This window comes from Pleurodeles waltl, chromosome 10 (genome assembly GCF_031143425.1).
Source record: "Pleurodeles waltl isolate 20211129_DDA chromosome 10, aPleWal1.hap1.20221129, whole genome shotgun sequence".
NCBI lineage: Eukaryota > Metazoa > Chordata > Amphibia > Caudata > Salamandridae > Pleurodeles > Pleurodeles waltl.
In genome coordinates this window covers 487,786,633-487,802,319 of record NC_090449.1, presented here as the reverse complement: position 1 = coordinate 487,802,319, position 15,687 = coordinate 487,786,633, and positions in this window count along the sequence as shown.

The window sequence follows — 15,687 nt, the reverse complement described above, 5'->3', positions numbered from 1 at the left end:
CTGCAGAAAAAGCACCTGTCATCGCAAAGCCAAGTTGTGGAGGATACAGCAGGCCACGATGATCTGGCATACCTTCTTTGGTGAGTAGAATAGGGAACCACCTGTCATATGGAGGCACCGGAACCTGGCCTTCAGGAGGCCGAAGGTCCACTCTATAATCCTCCTAGTTCGCCCATGGGCCTCATTGTAGCGTTCCTCTGCCCTTGTCCTGTGATTCCTCACTGGGGTCAGTAGCCATGACAGGTTGGGGTAACCAGAGTCACCTGCAAATGGTGAGGGACAACTGTTAGACACACACTAACTCATAGGGACATCCACAGACCCAGACAACTATTCCCACTTTATTGGGTCCATGTGCTCACCTAATAGCCACACCCGGTACCTGTGTAGTTGCCCCATCACATGAGGGAAGCTGCTATTCCGTAGGATGTAAGCGTGATGCACTGAGCCAGGGAATTTTGCATTAACATGAGAGATGTACTGGTCTGCCAAACACACCATCTGCACATTCAGGGAATGGTAACTCTTCCGGTTTCTGTACACCTGTTCACTCCTGCATGGGGGGACCAAGGCCACATGTGTCCCATCAATGGCACCTATGATGTTGGGGATATGTCCCAGGGCACAGAAATCACCTTTCACTGTAGGCAAATCCTCCACCTGAGGGAAAACGATGGAGCTCCGCATGTGTTTCAGCAGGGCAGGCAACACTCTGGACAACATGTTGGAAAACATAGGCTGGGACATCCCTGATGCCTATAGCCACTGTTGTTTGAAAAGACCCACTTGCTAGGAAATGGAGTACTGACAGCACCTGCACTTGAGGGGGGATTCCTGTGGGATGGCGGATAGCTGACATCAGGTCTGGCTCCAACTGGGCACACAGTTCTAGGATTGTGGCACAATCAAGCCTGTAGGTGATGATCACATGTCGCTCCTCCATTGTCGACAGGTCCACCAGCGGTCTGTACACTGGAGGATGCCGCAATTTCCTCACATGCCCCAGCGGATGGTGCCTATGGAGGAGAACAGCGAGCAGAGAGTCAACCAACTCTGAGGTACATAAACACAGCTTACTCTGAAAATAATCATAGTTCTAAATTTGCCTGTAGGAGTGTTTAGGCAAGGCCTAGGTATTTGTGAAGCAGTCAAAAATAATGCCATGTGGCACCGTGAAATGGCGGCTGCCTGACCTGTACGGTGGGGTAAGGGGATAAGAGGTAACTGTGCTGGCGTTGTACACCGTCGCAGTAGGTGGTCGAAGACAGCAGCGCAATTCTGCATTGGTTAACATTGGACCCTATGGGTCCCAGGAGCAAATGACGATGTACGCCAGCGGTGACGGTACGCACCGCCACAGACGTGACCGCCATTTTCTCTCTGTTCAATCACTCGATACCTGATCTTCGACAGGAGAGGACCTACACAGCCAGTGCTGCTGTGACCTCATTCTGGAAGAGACAATGGCTCGTGTGTCTGGGGAAAGGGCCACTGCTTCAGCACAGAGGAGTTAGAGAAACTTGTGGATGGGGTCCTCCCCAAGTACACGCTAATCTACAGTCCTCCAGACAAACAGGTAAGTACACTGTGAGCATGCTGTATAGGCAATGCCTGTGTGGAGTGGGGTGGATGAAAGATAGGTGGGGTGAGAATGAGGCATGCATGAAACGACGGTGAGTGCATGTGCGTCATGGCAAGGGTAGGGATGCTGGCCAATGACTGTGACGGTGCAGTTGGTAATTACTTCTCTTTTTCCCCTGTACAATTCCTGTAGGTCAGTGCCCACCAGAAGAAGGACATTTGGCGTGCCATCGCCAAGGAAGTCCAGATCCTGGGGGTCTACACAGACGGAGCACCCACTGCCGGAAAAGATGGGAGGACATTCGCCGCTGGGGCAAGAAGACGGCAGAGGCCCAGTTGGGGATGGTCTCCCAACGTGGGAGGGGTGCCCATCGCACCATGACCCCCCTGATGTTCCAGATCCTGGCGGTGGCGTACGCTTGAGGGCATCACAGCAGCAACAAGGGGGTGAGTACATTCTCATTCTGCTGATTCAGCGCACATTGTAGGTGTCTGGGTGGGGGAGGTGGGCTGTGGGTTCCCCTAGGCCAGGGCGAGTTTATTAGTTAAGGTCCCTTCTTCAGGCAGGCCCTGTGGCACTCCACCCCACCTGTGTACAGTGTCAACTACACCTAGTCAGGCTCCTGTGACATCCATGTGTGCAGAAATCGGGCATATCCTTGTAAGCCATGTCCCAGGGATTGAATAGTGGACTCCAATTGTGCAGCGTAGTGCAGGGGGCTTCTGTGTCTGTCGTGTCCGCCAACGGTAGCTTTATTGCATGCACTGAACATGTCTTTCTTCTGTCTCCCCCCCCTTTTTGTGGTCTCCCTGTTCTTGTGTGCATTAGCATCATCAGGCGGAGGAGCAGTGGCACCGGAGCAGGAGGGAGCTGCATCCCACATGGCCCTGGAGGGCGACACTATGGAGTCTGAAGTCACCAGTGGGACAGAGGGCGAGGGGAGCTCCACGTCGGGGACAGGAGCTGACACCAGTGATACGGACTTCTCCTCTGATGTGAGCTCTCTAGCGGTGGCGGCCCCATCTGTGCCCCCGTATCTACAGGTACAGCCGCCACTCTGCCTACCAGCACCGCCCTCCCAGCAGCCCCTCATCATTTTCCCCGAGCCCGCTCACCCAAGAGGGTGGGCATCACCTTTGCCCTGCCCCAGTCACCCCTGCTGCCCTCAGTGAGGAGGCCATTGACCTCCTCAGGTCCCTCACTGTTGGGCAGTCTACCATTTTGAATGCCATCCAGGGTGTAGAGAGGCAGTTGCAACAAACCAATGCATACCTGGAGGGCATTCACTCTGGTCAGGCAGCCCTTCAGTGAGCTTTTCAGACTCTGGCCTCAGCACTGATGGCAGCCATTGTCCCTGTCCCTAGCCTCCCCCTCCAACTTCCTCCACCCAGAGCCACACCCCTGTACCTCAGCCTATCCCATGCACACCATCAGACCAGCATGCACACACCTCAACACACAAGGGAAGCTCTGGCAAACATTAGCACCACACATCCCACAGGCACTCGCAAGCATCACACACATGTAGACACACCAACATCCACTGCCTCCACTGTGTCCCCCTCCTCCTCGTCTCCCTCCTCCCTCCCTGTCTCATCTCCACTCACACATGCATGCACTACATCCTCAGCCACTACGTCCATCACCAGCACACCCAACACCACACCCCGCTCAGGTGCAGTCACCACCCCCACTACCATTCACACATCCCCTGTGTCCTCTCCCAGTGTGTCTGTGAGGCCACCTCCCAAGGTACACAAACACAGCCACACACCCACTCAACAGCCATCCACCTCATGACAGCTTCCAGCCCATGCACCTTCACCCAAAGTCAGCAAACGTACACCTCCTACAACCACAACCTCTTCCTTCACCCCCACACCCGCTCCAGCTACCCGTCCCAGTGTTCCTAAGAAACTTTTCCTGGCCAGCCTTGACCTCTTTCCCTCACCTCCCCCACCCCTTCAGTCTCCTAGGGCCCGACTCTCCAGGTCCCAACCTAGCACCGCAGCCACAACATCAGCAGGACCAGTGGTGGCAGTAGTCACTGGCTTCTGGAGTGCACCAGACAGCAGGGCAGCCAGTGTGGCAAGGAGCCAGAGCACGGACAGTCCCCCACCTGTCAAGCATAAAAAGTTGGCCAGTGCCCGGCGGGAGAGGGGAAAGAAATCAGCCACCAAAGCCACTCCCAGTGGTACAGTTGGGAGTGTGGGGACAGCTGCAACACCATCCAAGGTGGGGAAGGGGCACATTAAAACCGGCAAGTCTGGGAAGATCAGCACGGAGGACAAAACTGCCAGCAGCCCCGCTGCCCAAGACAGGACTGCCAGCAGCAGCCCCGCTGCCCAGGAGAAGACCACCAGCAGCAGCCACGCTGCCCAGGAGAAGACCGCCAGCAGCACCACTGCCCAGGAGAAGACCGCCAGCAGCAGCCCCACTGCCCAGGAGAAGACCACCAGCAGCACCGCTGCCCAGGAGAAGACCACCAGCAGCACCGCTGCCCAGGAGAAGACCGCCAGCAGCAGCCCCACTGCCCAGGAGAAGACCGCCAGCAGCAGCCCCGCTGCCCAAGAAAGGACCGCCAGCAGCACCGCTGCCCAAGACAGGACCGCCAGCAGTAACCCCGCTGCGCAGAAGAAAACCACCAGCAGCAGCCTCGCTGCCCAGGAGAAGACCGCAAGCAGCACCCCTGCCCTGGAGAAGACCGCCAGCAGCAGCCCTGCTGCCCAGGAGAAAACCTCCAGCAGCACCGCTGCCCAAGACAGGACCGCCAGCAGCAGCCCCGCTGCCCAGGAGAAGACCGCCAGCAGCACCACTGCCCAGGAGAAGACCGCCAGCAGCAGCCCCACTGCCCAGGAGAAGACCACCAGCAGCACCGCTGCCCAGGAGAAGACCGCCAGCAGCACCGCTGCCCAGGAGAAGACCGCCAGCAGCAGCCCCACTGCCCAGGAGAAGACCGCCAGCAGCAGCCCCGCTGCCCAAGAAAGGACCGCCAGCAGCACCGCTGCCCAAGACAGGACCGCCAGCAGTAACCCCGCTGCGCAGAAGAAAACCACCAGCAGCAGCCTCGCTGCCCAGGAGAAGACCGCAAGCAGCACCCCTGCCCAGGAGAAGACCGCCAGCAGCAGCCCTGCTGCCCAGGAGAAAACCTCCAGCAGCACCGCTGCCCAAGACAGGACCGCCAGCAGCAGCCCCGCTGCCCAGGAGAAGACTGCCAGCAGCACCACTGCCCAAGAAAGGACCGCCAGCAGCAGCCCCGCTGCCCAGGAGAAGACCGCCAGCAGCACCGCAGGCCAGGACAAGACCTCCACCAGCTGAACCGCTGCCCAGGACACCACCGCCAGCAGAACCGCAGGCCAGTGAGCGCCAATGATTCTGACTCTACTGAGGCTGCCATGGGCAGGATGAAGCACCCTGGGCACCAAGCCCCCTCCAGAACCAGTGGAGAGTTACATCCACTACCTCTGTCCTTGGCAGGATGAAGCACTCTGGGCATAAAGCCCCCTCAAGAACCAGTGGAGAAAGGCATCCACTACCTCAGTCCTTGGCAGGATGAAGCACTCTGGGCACCAAGCCCCCTCCAGAACCAGTGTAGAGTTACATCCACTACCTCTGTCCTTGGCAGGATGAAGCACTCTGGGCACAAAGCCCCCTCCAGAACCAGTGGAGAAAGGCATCCACTACCTCAGTCCTTGGCAGGATGAAGCACTCTGGACACAAAGCCCCCTCCAGAACCAGTGGAGAAAGGCATCCACTACCTCAGTCCTTGGCAGGATGAAGCACTCTTGGCACAAAGCCCCCTCCAGAACCAGTGGAGTATCTCATCCACTACCTCTGTCCTTGGCAGGATGAAGCACTCTGGGCACAAAGCCCCCTCCAGAACCAGTGGATTATCTCATCCACTCCCTCTGTCCTTGGCAGGATGATGCACTCTGGGCACAAAGCCCCCTCCAGAACCAGTGGAGTATCTCATCCACTACCTCAGTCCTTGGCGGAATGAAGCACTCTGGGAACAAAGCCCCCTCCAGAACCAGTGGAGAGTTACATCCTCTTAAGAGACTGTGGCTTTGCACTCCCCAGGATTGAACAGTGGGCAACCCACCCACTGTAGAGACTTGAGAGACTGTGGCTTTGCACTCCCCAGGATTGAACAGTGGGCAACCCACCCACTGTAGAGACTTGAGAGACTGTGGCTTTGCACTCCCCAGGATTGAACAGTGGGCATGGAGCCCCCTCGTGGATCTGGCATTGTGCACTCAACCGGCTGAGGTGCCCCCTCTTCCCTTCCCCCTGAGGTGCCTGTTTTATTTCTATTCTCTCTGTCTTGTTCCGGTATTGAGTGTGGGCCTCACCCATGTATTTTGGGCCCAGTGATCCACGGACTATGATGGTGGAATCCCTTGGACTTGTGTTCTTGGTGAATATAATTGTATATAGTATAAATGTATATATTTGTTAATATTTTTGATTTATGTAATTGAATATATCACAATTATTCGACTCATTTCCTTTTGTCCTTGCATTCTTCCAGGGGGGGTTGGGGGGTGTAACTGTGATGTATCAATATGTATTAGTGTGTGTGTTGTAGTGGGTGAGGGTGGGGGTGGGGGTGTTGCGTGTTGCGTGTGTGTGTTACTGTTTTTCCCTCCCCTGTGTCATAGGTGCAGTACTCACCGTGGTCTTCGCTGCCGGCGTTCGTGCTCCTGGTAGAGGAGCAGGAAGATAAAGGCTGGGAGTATCTGAAGTTCCAGTTCCATGGCGTCCTGGTTCTTCATGGGGTGTGTAGAGGTGAGCGTTTTCCTTTCGAAGTCCTGTTTCCGCCGTGTTTTTGTTCGCTGTGAATCAGCCCCAGAAAAGGTGGCAGGTTGATGGGTTGTAATAGTGTGGGCGGTATATTGTCCTCGGCCTGTCTGTTGGCGGTTACCGCCACGGTGTTTGTTTGTACCGCTGTGGCGGTCGGAGTGTTAAAGTGGCTGTCTATGTTGGCGGTTTCCACCACGGTCGTGATTCCATTTTTTTTTACCGCCGTTCTGTTGGTGGTTTTAACGCCGCTTTAACACCGACCGCCAGGGTTGTAATGACCACCTTAATGTTCACATTAGGAGATCCTAAAATCAGGGACTCACAACAGGTCAAACATGCATTGGTCAAGTATTGGGTTTTGGTTCTGGTAAAAAAAATCTCTATGAAATGGGGAACAAAAACGGTCAAAGATGACCCATGATGATCCCTTTGCACTGTCAGAGGCTAACACCAGTCGCTGTGACAGCTTTCAAGCAGCTGGGCAAAGCAGCAGCTATGGGATCAAGTGCAGCTGAAAAATAAGCCAATAGTCTGTTGACCCCCCATGTACCTGCGTCAAAACAGAAACTGCAAAACTGTCAAGTTCATGGCAAAATAATGAAAAACATTTATTGTAATCTGGCATTCCAGCGCTGGGGCTCAGCATTGGCTTTCTCTCAGCTCAGTGAAGGCTTTCAAATAAGTGTCATCGAATGGCACTGGTCAGTACTTTCCATGTGTGTCAATTTCTGTAAGGGCTTGGAAATTATCAAAAAATTCAGAATCCATTGGTGGCAGTGGCCAACCACTTGCAGAAACATTCTAACATCTACCTGTGTCACTGGTTGATTCATTTGCATCATTGCTGCAACTCTCTCGGGACACCTTCCTTGCTCCTTTCTTTATGTGATGACCCATATATTTCACTTCTTGCTGGCAATACTTTATGCCCATTTTCACCCAAATGGGTCAATAAGGCAATGGTATCTCTCCAACAGGCTTCACGCATGTTTGATACGACTACCAAGTCATCAATATACTGAACTAAAACTGAATTAAAGGGTAGCTTCAGGAACTTTAAATGATTTTTCAAAAGCTGATTAAAAATGGATAGGGACTCAGCACACCCCTGAGGAGTGCGACACCAAGAATACACACGGCTTCTGAATTTGAATGACAACACAAACTGGCTATCCTCGTGAAGCGGAACAGAAAAGAATGCCTGACACAGATCAATGACAGAAAGTCATTCTGCCTCACAAGCGGTCTGATACAAAATCACAGCAGGATTCGGTGCCACAGTACAACATGGAATGACAATCTTGTTCACTTTTCTCAAATCTTGGAGTATGCAGTATTTTCCATTGGCCATCCTCAGTCCCATAATAGGAGAAGTACACGGATTTCCCATGACTTCCTTCAAAATTCCCTGCTCAACAAAATTTTCAATTCCAGGTGTAATTCCTGCAATTACTTCTAGGGCCATTTTATACTGGGGGATCTTGGGAAACACTGCATCTGATTTCACTGCTAATTTCACTGGTTCAACCACTCTGATTAGTCCAATATCTTTTCCTGAAAAATCCCAAACCTTCAGCATCACTGTTCCCTGAAGCTCTTCGGGTAAATGATTAACTGACATAATAGGAAATAATGAAATGAGAGGATACATGTCATCAATTTTGCTAGGTATCCCATTATCACTATTCGTCTGGATTGGTATTCCATTTTGACTACAACTGATGGAACAGTTTAATTTACATAATAGGTCACATCCTAACAGACTCACAGGACTTGAATCGCAAACCACAAATTGGTGCAATCTTCAAAGGATCCTATTTTAACTGGAATCTGTTTGTCAAATGTTGATTTGCTACTCCTACCACCTGTACTTTTCTCTCTGACAAAAGCATGTCTGGAAATTCTGCGGTTCTGACAGTGGAACGTGTTGCTCCAGTTTCAACCAGGAATGAAAAATCATGCCCCATCACATTGGCATTTACATAGGGACCACGCTGATCCACCTCTAAGAATGCCGCCAGTACACATTTTTCCTCATCTGAACTATCACAGTGATATGTTTCAGAAATTCCATCATCACTGAAATCTAATGGGTATTGTGTAATTAAATGATTCACATTTACATTTGCCTTCTGATTCATACTCTGTTGAGGAACCATCACCGGTTGCTGTTGCATCTGGGCTTGTGGAACCTGCATTTGCTGAGGGACTTGCATTTGTTGGGAGATTTGCATTTGTAACAGTCGAGTAGGAACAGCCACATTTTAAATTTGTGATCTTTGGACTCTTTGAATTCGACCTTGACCACTGGCCATTGTCTGTGCAACACCACCATTCAGCACCAAAGTATTCACATTACAGAACAGACACTCCTGTCGCCAATGTCCTAGATTTCTGCAATCATGACATGGAAGCATCTTCTTCATCGACTACATATCAACCACATTACCACTCTGATCTCTTTGAACTCCGTGTCCTCTATCTCTGAACTGAGATGCATTTTTACCCTGGAGTCCAATACCATGCATCCTACTCATGTTCACCATTCCTTGCAGACGCTGTTTTCCCACTGCTTTGGCAGATTTAATTTGCATCACCAACACTTATTTCTTTAACCTTTTCTGCTTTAATTCAAACTTATCACTACAGTACCAAGCATACTGCAGCACTTCATCGATCGGATTATTCTGCCAACAAATCAGATGGCTCTGTATCATATTGCTAATTCCAGGTGTTGTGTAGGCTCTCATTGTTCTAATGAGACTACTGGTTTTGAGCAGCAGAATCGCCGGCGGTGTGGAAGACTGAGTCCTAACCCACTACAGGTGACACCTGTCGCCCGAATCTGGGTTTTGCTTCCGCTAACTAGCAGTGCCTCCTCTCTACTCGAGAGCAGGGATGATTGGGCAGCTCAGTGCATTACATAATTGATTTCTCAGGGAAGTCGTGGTCACTCAGGTCTCATCCGTTTCTCTCAGTTACATTAGTCTCACATACACAATGACAAACAGAGGCAGTATATGTTTCAAGAAGGTTTCAACGAAGCGACTGCATCTTAGATAGCAAAGCATGTACTACAATAACCAGGAAGATACAGCATGACAGGATTAGAATTGTGACAAGGAGAATGAAGCATAGAAATAACACTACCATATTGTCACTAGATTCAATAGACTAATTCCTACCTAGGCTATAATAGGGCACAGCATGTTAAGCTCTAATTCTGCCCTTCAGGTTCACCTGGGAAGACATCATCCCCCCCATACCTTGGCAAAGGCCTGAAGTCTGCATAAGCAGCTGTAGCGAAGCGTTCAGCAATCAGCATACAGTTGTGGTACTCTGGCTGGAATCTCCCTCTAATGTGTAAGGGACAGGGAAGTGTTTATATAATAAAACAGCTGATGTTCTGAGAAAATGTCCCTACGTAAAGATGTGTGTTTTTTCTATGAAAGCCAGAGACAAAACTTTTACCACGTTCACCGGCAACCTATCTTACTGCAGCCTTGAAACAAGCACAGAGTGAACAAGAATGTCTGATTTGAGAACGTAGTGCTGGCCTTTCAATCCGTGCACAAATCTGAACACAAAATGACTCATGTCTTTCAGCTCAATAACTTCTGATCCACTGGGCATTTAAATGCTTGCAATAACCTATCATAGTAAGCATGAATCGACTACTTAACTTCCTCTGCTGTACTGTCAATCCTTTGCCAATCAACATCTTTAGGGATACGCCCAGTCTTCAGGAATTCAATCACTTTGTAATACCCTTTCATCATTCCTTCAGACGGCGCACCTGTTACTGAATCGCTCAGCGGTTCACAAATTGACCAGTCAACACTCCGCTTGCACTCAACCCACAAATCGACTGAAACCACAATGTCAAATAAGGTGTTCCAGTCTACCACAGACATTTTGAAAGTTTCACAAACCTCTCTGTCTGCTTATACCATTCTACAGGATTCTCCCTCAATCTTGGGTAATCATTTGTGAATGACAATATGGGGGTTATTCTAACTTTGGAGGAGTGTTAATCCGTCCCAAAAGTGACGGTAAAGTGACGGATATACCACCAGCCGTATTACGAGTTCCATAGGATATAATGGACTCGTAATACGGCTGGTGGTAAATCCGTCACTTTTCCGTCACTTTTGGGACGGATTAACACCTCCTCCAAAGTTAGAATAACCCCCTATGTCTCTTCAGCTCCAAGGTACATGGACATAAGCTCCACCTGGCATTTCCCTCTTTGGTAGCATCTTTACACTCTTCTTAGCTTGGCTTGCTCCAACTGGAGGCAATTTCTGCTCTGCTTTCTTCTGCTCTCTTTTTTTTGCCCATCTGCCTTTCCTTTTATCTAATGCTCCCCATGTTTGAATACTCGTGATTAACTTTTTAATGTGCAACCTCATGCCGGGTGCCCTCATGTTTGCGATGTCCTTTGAACTGAATTCTAATCTGTAACTCCTCTTTAAAGATTTTGACTTGTCCAATTCAATCTTGTATTTCTCTGCTAACTCAGCGAATTTCACGTATGTCAGTCCTGCTTGGTGGGTGATATCCTTACACATGAAAATGCATTTTATCTTCATTGTCAGTATCCAATCTTTCCAATTCAAGTGTACCTTCAATTAATTCACTTGATTCTATTTTTTTTTATATCTTTTTATTATACAGTGAGTGAGATACAATGGATGAGACAGAGAATTCTTAAACATCATCATACAGAAATTTGAATCAGAGCACAGAACCCTCACAAAATTAGCGGAAAGAGCTAAGCATTTGTAACATTTCTTTTAGTCCCAATCCTGTCCAGTCCAGCACCACCCCCTCCTACCCAACCAGTACCCAATCAGCCCTCAGCACTCCTCCCTGTCCCATCAGGTTCCACGAATGGCTATCCACAGCCATATTTGTTGATATCTTGTCTACGTTGAGTCCCGCGTTATCGACAGGAGGAGCCACTTAGACTCTAGGGACCGACACCCCTGAACCCAAGCCTTTCACTCACCACCTCTCCCCAAAAAAGCTGGATCTGAGGCCAATCCCATAGTATATGATAAAAAGTATCCACCAACCCGCATCCCTGAACACATAGGGGGTGATTTTAACCTTGGCGGACGGCGGAGGCCGTCCGCCAAGGTACCTCCGTGAAATGACCCCACCGCGGTCAAAAGACCGCGGCGGCCATTTAAACATTTCCGCTGGGCCAGCGGGCGCTCTCCGAAAGAGCGCCCGCCGGCCCAGCAGAAATGCCCCTGCAACGAGGAAGCCGGCTCAGAATTGAGCCGGCGTAGTTGCAGGGGTGCGACGGGTGCAGTTGCACCCGTTGCGTATTTCAGTGTCTGCAAAGCAGACACTGAAATACTTTGCGGGCCCTCTTACGGGGGCCCCTGCAGTGCCCATGCCATTGGCATGGGCACTGCAGGGGCCCCCAGGGGCCTCGCGGCACCCCCTACCGCCATCCTGTTCATGGCGGGTTTTCCGCCATGAACAGGATGGCGGTAGGGGGTGCCTGAATCCCCATGGCGGCGGAGCGCGCTCCGCCGCCATGGAGGATTCAATGGGGCAGCGGTAAACCGGCGGGAGACCGCCGGTTTACCCTTTCTGACCGCGGCTGAACCGCCGCGGTCAGAATGCCCTCGGGAGCACCGCCAGCCTGTTGGCGGTGCTCCCGTGGTCGGTGACCCTGGCGGTCACCGGCCGCCAGGGTCAGAATGACCCCCATAGTTCTGAGGCAATATGCTTTGTCCTTTGGAGGAGGCACACACTGTAAAGGTAGGATCTATGTATTCTAAGTTGTATAAGGTGGCATTGGGCCCAATGGCACTTTTTAGGTTATCCACCCAATCATCATCATCAAGAGCACCCACTTCCTCTTCCCACACCATCCTCAACCTGCCGGTGGGATCAGGTAAGTTACTGATCAGTTTCCTGTAGATGGTCGAGACTGCCTGTTCTGAGAGTGGCTCTGTAAGAATCTTAACCTTGAGCAGTGTCATATCCCATAGCTGTTCCCCCTTCACTATGTGCCTCTGAAGCACGTACCCAACTGTTAGTACCAATAGTATTCAGTCCCCTTCATGTCGTACTCCTGCTGCAATCTCTCAAAGGATATGAGGGCATTGTCTCTGCAGATGTCCCCCAGATGTTCTACGCCTTTTAGCGCCCATTTGGAGAATCCCTTCCATCCGCCCACTTCTCTTAAGAAGTAGCTGTTCCAGAGCAGGATGCACGTGGACAGTGACTCCCCCCTCACCTACGTATCGGTTAGCATACCTCCAGGTCTGCACCACTGTTTATGTGTGTGTCAGTAAAACATGGGCTTCCTGGTGATTGTATAGCACCCCCTCATGCCCCTTGGTGCCCATAACTGCCCTCTCAACTCTGTAGACTGGCTCTGATTGCATCATAAAAGGCCAGTCATTAACCACCGCCAGCTGCGTTGCCCAGTAGTACAAACGTGCCTTTTCAGATTGCCTGCCCCCATTCATAGACACCTTTTTGAAGCTTACTCAGAGCAATGCGTGGGGATCCTCTCGCCTATAGCAGTGTTCGGGGGGCTTGGTCGATCTTTCGGAAAGCCTGAACTGGGACTGCGACTGGTGTATTTTAAAAGACATATGATAGGCGGGGCAAAGTCATCATTTTGTACAGAGATGCTCTACCCAAAAGCGTGAGCATCACGTTCCTCCAATGGTCTAAATCCCTACTGAGTCTGTCTAGTTGTGAGGTCACGTTGCAGTAGAGAACTCTTGCTGCTCATGTGTAATGTATATCCCAAAGTACTGGAAGACAGTGCATTCCACCAGTATTGTGTTGCGGGGAGGGAGTCTGGGAATTTCCCCCATTAACAGGAAGAGCAGGGAATTGTCCCAGTTGATGCTGTATCCAAAATGATCCCTGAAGATTTGGAATATTTGCAGGAGTCGATCAATGGAAAGGGCCGTGTCAGTGGCATAGAGTAACACATCATCAACATACAAGGAGATGGGCACTTCCCAACCCTCCATAACCGGTATATCCCAGACCAAAGGGTCTTGGTGAATTCAGGCTGCCAGCGGTTCCAAGGCTAGGTCAAAAAGCATTGGGGATAGAGGGCATCCCTGCCACTACCCCTCTGTAGGGCAAAGGCCCGGGATGCAACCCTGTTAACTCTCATCCTCATTAATGGTTCCTGATATACTAGGTTGACCCAGCCACAGAATTGGGCGCCGAAGCCCATCATTCGCAGTATCGCGACCATGTAGCCCCACTCCACAATGTCATTCTGGTGTCCAGGGGTAAAAGGACAGCCGGGACATCTCTCGGAGGTTGCCTCATGTGGAGCACTCTGTACAACCTGCGGAGGTTGAGGCGGGTACTTCTACACAGCATGAAGCCCAATTGATCAGAGTGGACTATAGAGGAGATAACTTTCTGTAATCGATTTTTGAGTGCCTTGGTGAGTACTGTTGCCTCCACATTTATTAGAGAGACGGGTCTATATGACCCGCACTCCATGTCTGGCTTCCCCCGCTTGTGCATGACTAAGATTGTAGCTGTGCTTTGGTCTACAGGAAGTTTGATGTCTGCCAATGTTTCCCAGAACATTTCAGTCAGCTGTTTCACCACCTTGCTTGCCAGTCCACTGCATAGTTCCAATGGGAGCCCATTTGGCCCTGCAGCCTTTGCCTGACTGCAGGTCCCTGAGCACTTGTCCTATTTCTTCTGCCGACACATCGTCCTCTAGTGCCACACTGTCTTCGTCAGAAAGCGTTCAAATGGTAATACCTTTCAAGAAGTCATCATAGTCTCCTTCCATAATGAGCGACTTAGAGGCATACAGGCAGTCATAATAAGATGAGAAACCTTCAGCTAGTACAACACCGGTTCTTTTTACTTCCCCTCTTTCATCCACTATCTTCCATATACCCCTTTGATCCTGGTCCATCCTGTCCAACCACTCTAATAACTTGTTTGCTTTGTCACCAACATCATATAGCTGCCTGTTTGTGGTTAGGGCACGTTTACGGGCACTGTCTTCAGCCAGGGCGCGGTGTTCCGTCTGTCTGGCTTGCAGGCTGTGATGCAGCTCCACAGTATTTTCCCATAGGAGGCGGGCTGCTAGGGCTCCAATTTCCCTCGTCCGGGTTTCCATTTGCAGCTTTTTTCCCTTCTTCTTTCCCCCGATCAAAGCCTGGGCCTGTCCACGAATCACTGTTATAAAAGCCTCCCACAGTACACAGTTAGAGGCAACTGTTCCCTTGTCTTCCCAGAAGTAATGGTCCACCCCTTCCCTAGCTTCTTCCTGATGTCCTCGTCCCTCAGGGACCATGTGTCAAGTCTAGGTGGAAGTACAGGGCCTAGCGCCGGTTCCTTGAGAGACATATTCACTTGTGAGTGATCGGAGATACCTCTTTCCCGTGGGTCATCTTGCCAAATTGGTCGGCACGGACTTCGTGTATGTAGATCTGGTTGATGCATGAGAAACTTCTGTGTGGGGCAGAGTAGTATGTGAGTAGTATGTGTAGTCCCAAGAGTACAGGTGTTGTGCACGCCATATGTCTGTCAATCCCATGGCATCTGTAAAGGACTGCAGTCAACCCTCCTCCCCTTGGAGTGAGCTCCCACTCAGTCTGTCTATCCCGAGGTCGTACACTGCATTTATGTCACCTCTCCCCATAACTAGGATCCCCGGTGGCAAGTCTGGGAGGAGGGCACTGACATCTGGCAGTGTCATGCCATGTAAACATGGGGGTATGTAGAGGGAATAGAGAATATTAGTAAGGCCTTCCCATTGTCTTGTGATCGCAACTAAGCAGCCAAGATGGTCCGTACACATGTGTGTGGGTGTGAAAGACAGAGCTATTTTAAGAAGAATTCCTGTACCCATAGCATCGGTCGAGTGTCCTAAATGAGCCACTAGAGTATACCCAAAACTATCTAGTGCTTTGTAGTGGTTCCCACCGAGCTGGGTCTCCTGTAGTTAAACAATGTCCGGGGCTAGCCTACGGATGTGTTGTAAGACAATCCTTCTTTTAATCTTACTCCCCAACCAATGTATGTTCCAAGACAAAATGCTCACCACCTGCTGCACTCGGGTCTCCATTGCAGAAGTCAGAGGTAAAGTATCAGTTTTCTCCCCTTTGGAATCCCAACCCCCCAGGGGTCTACAGTGAGTCTATGTGTTCCAACTGCTTTTGCCCACACACTACATGCACGCAAGTAGAAGTCAACCACTGCAAATTGCACAACTTAATCAAACCCCATAACTTCCCCCAACCCTGCGACCCTGCTTCGTGGGTCCCCAGCTAACCACT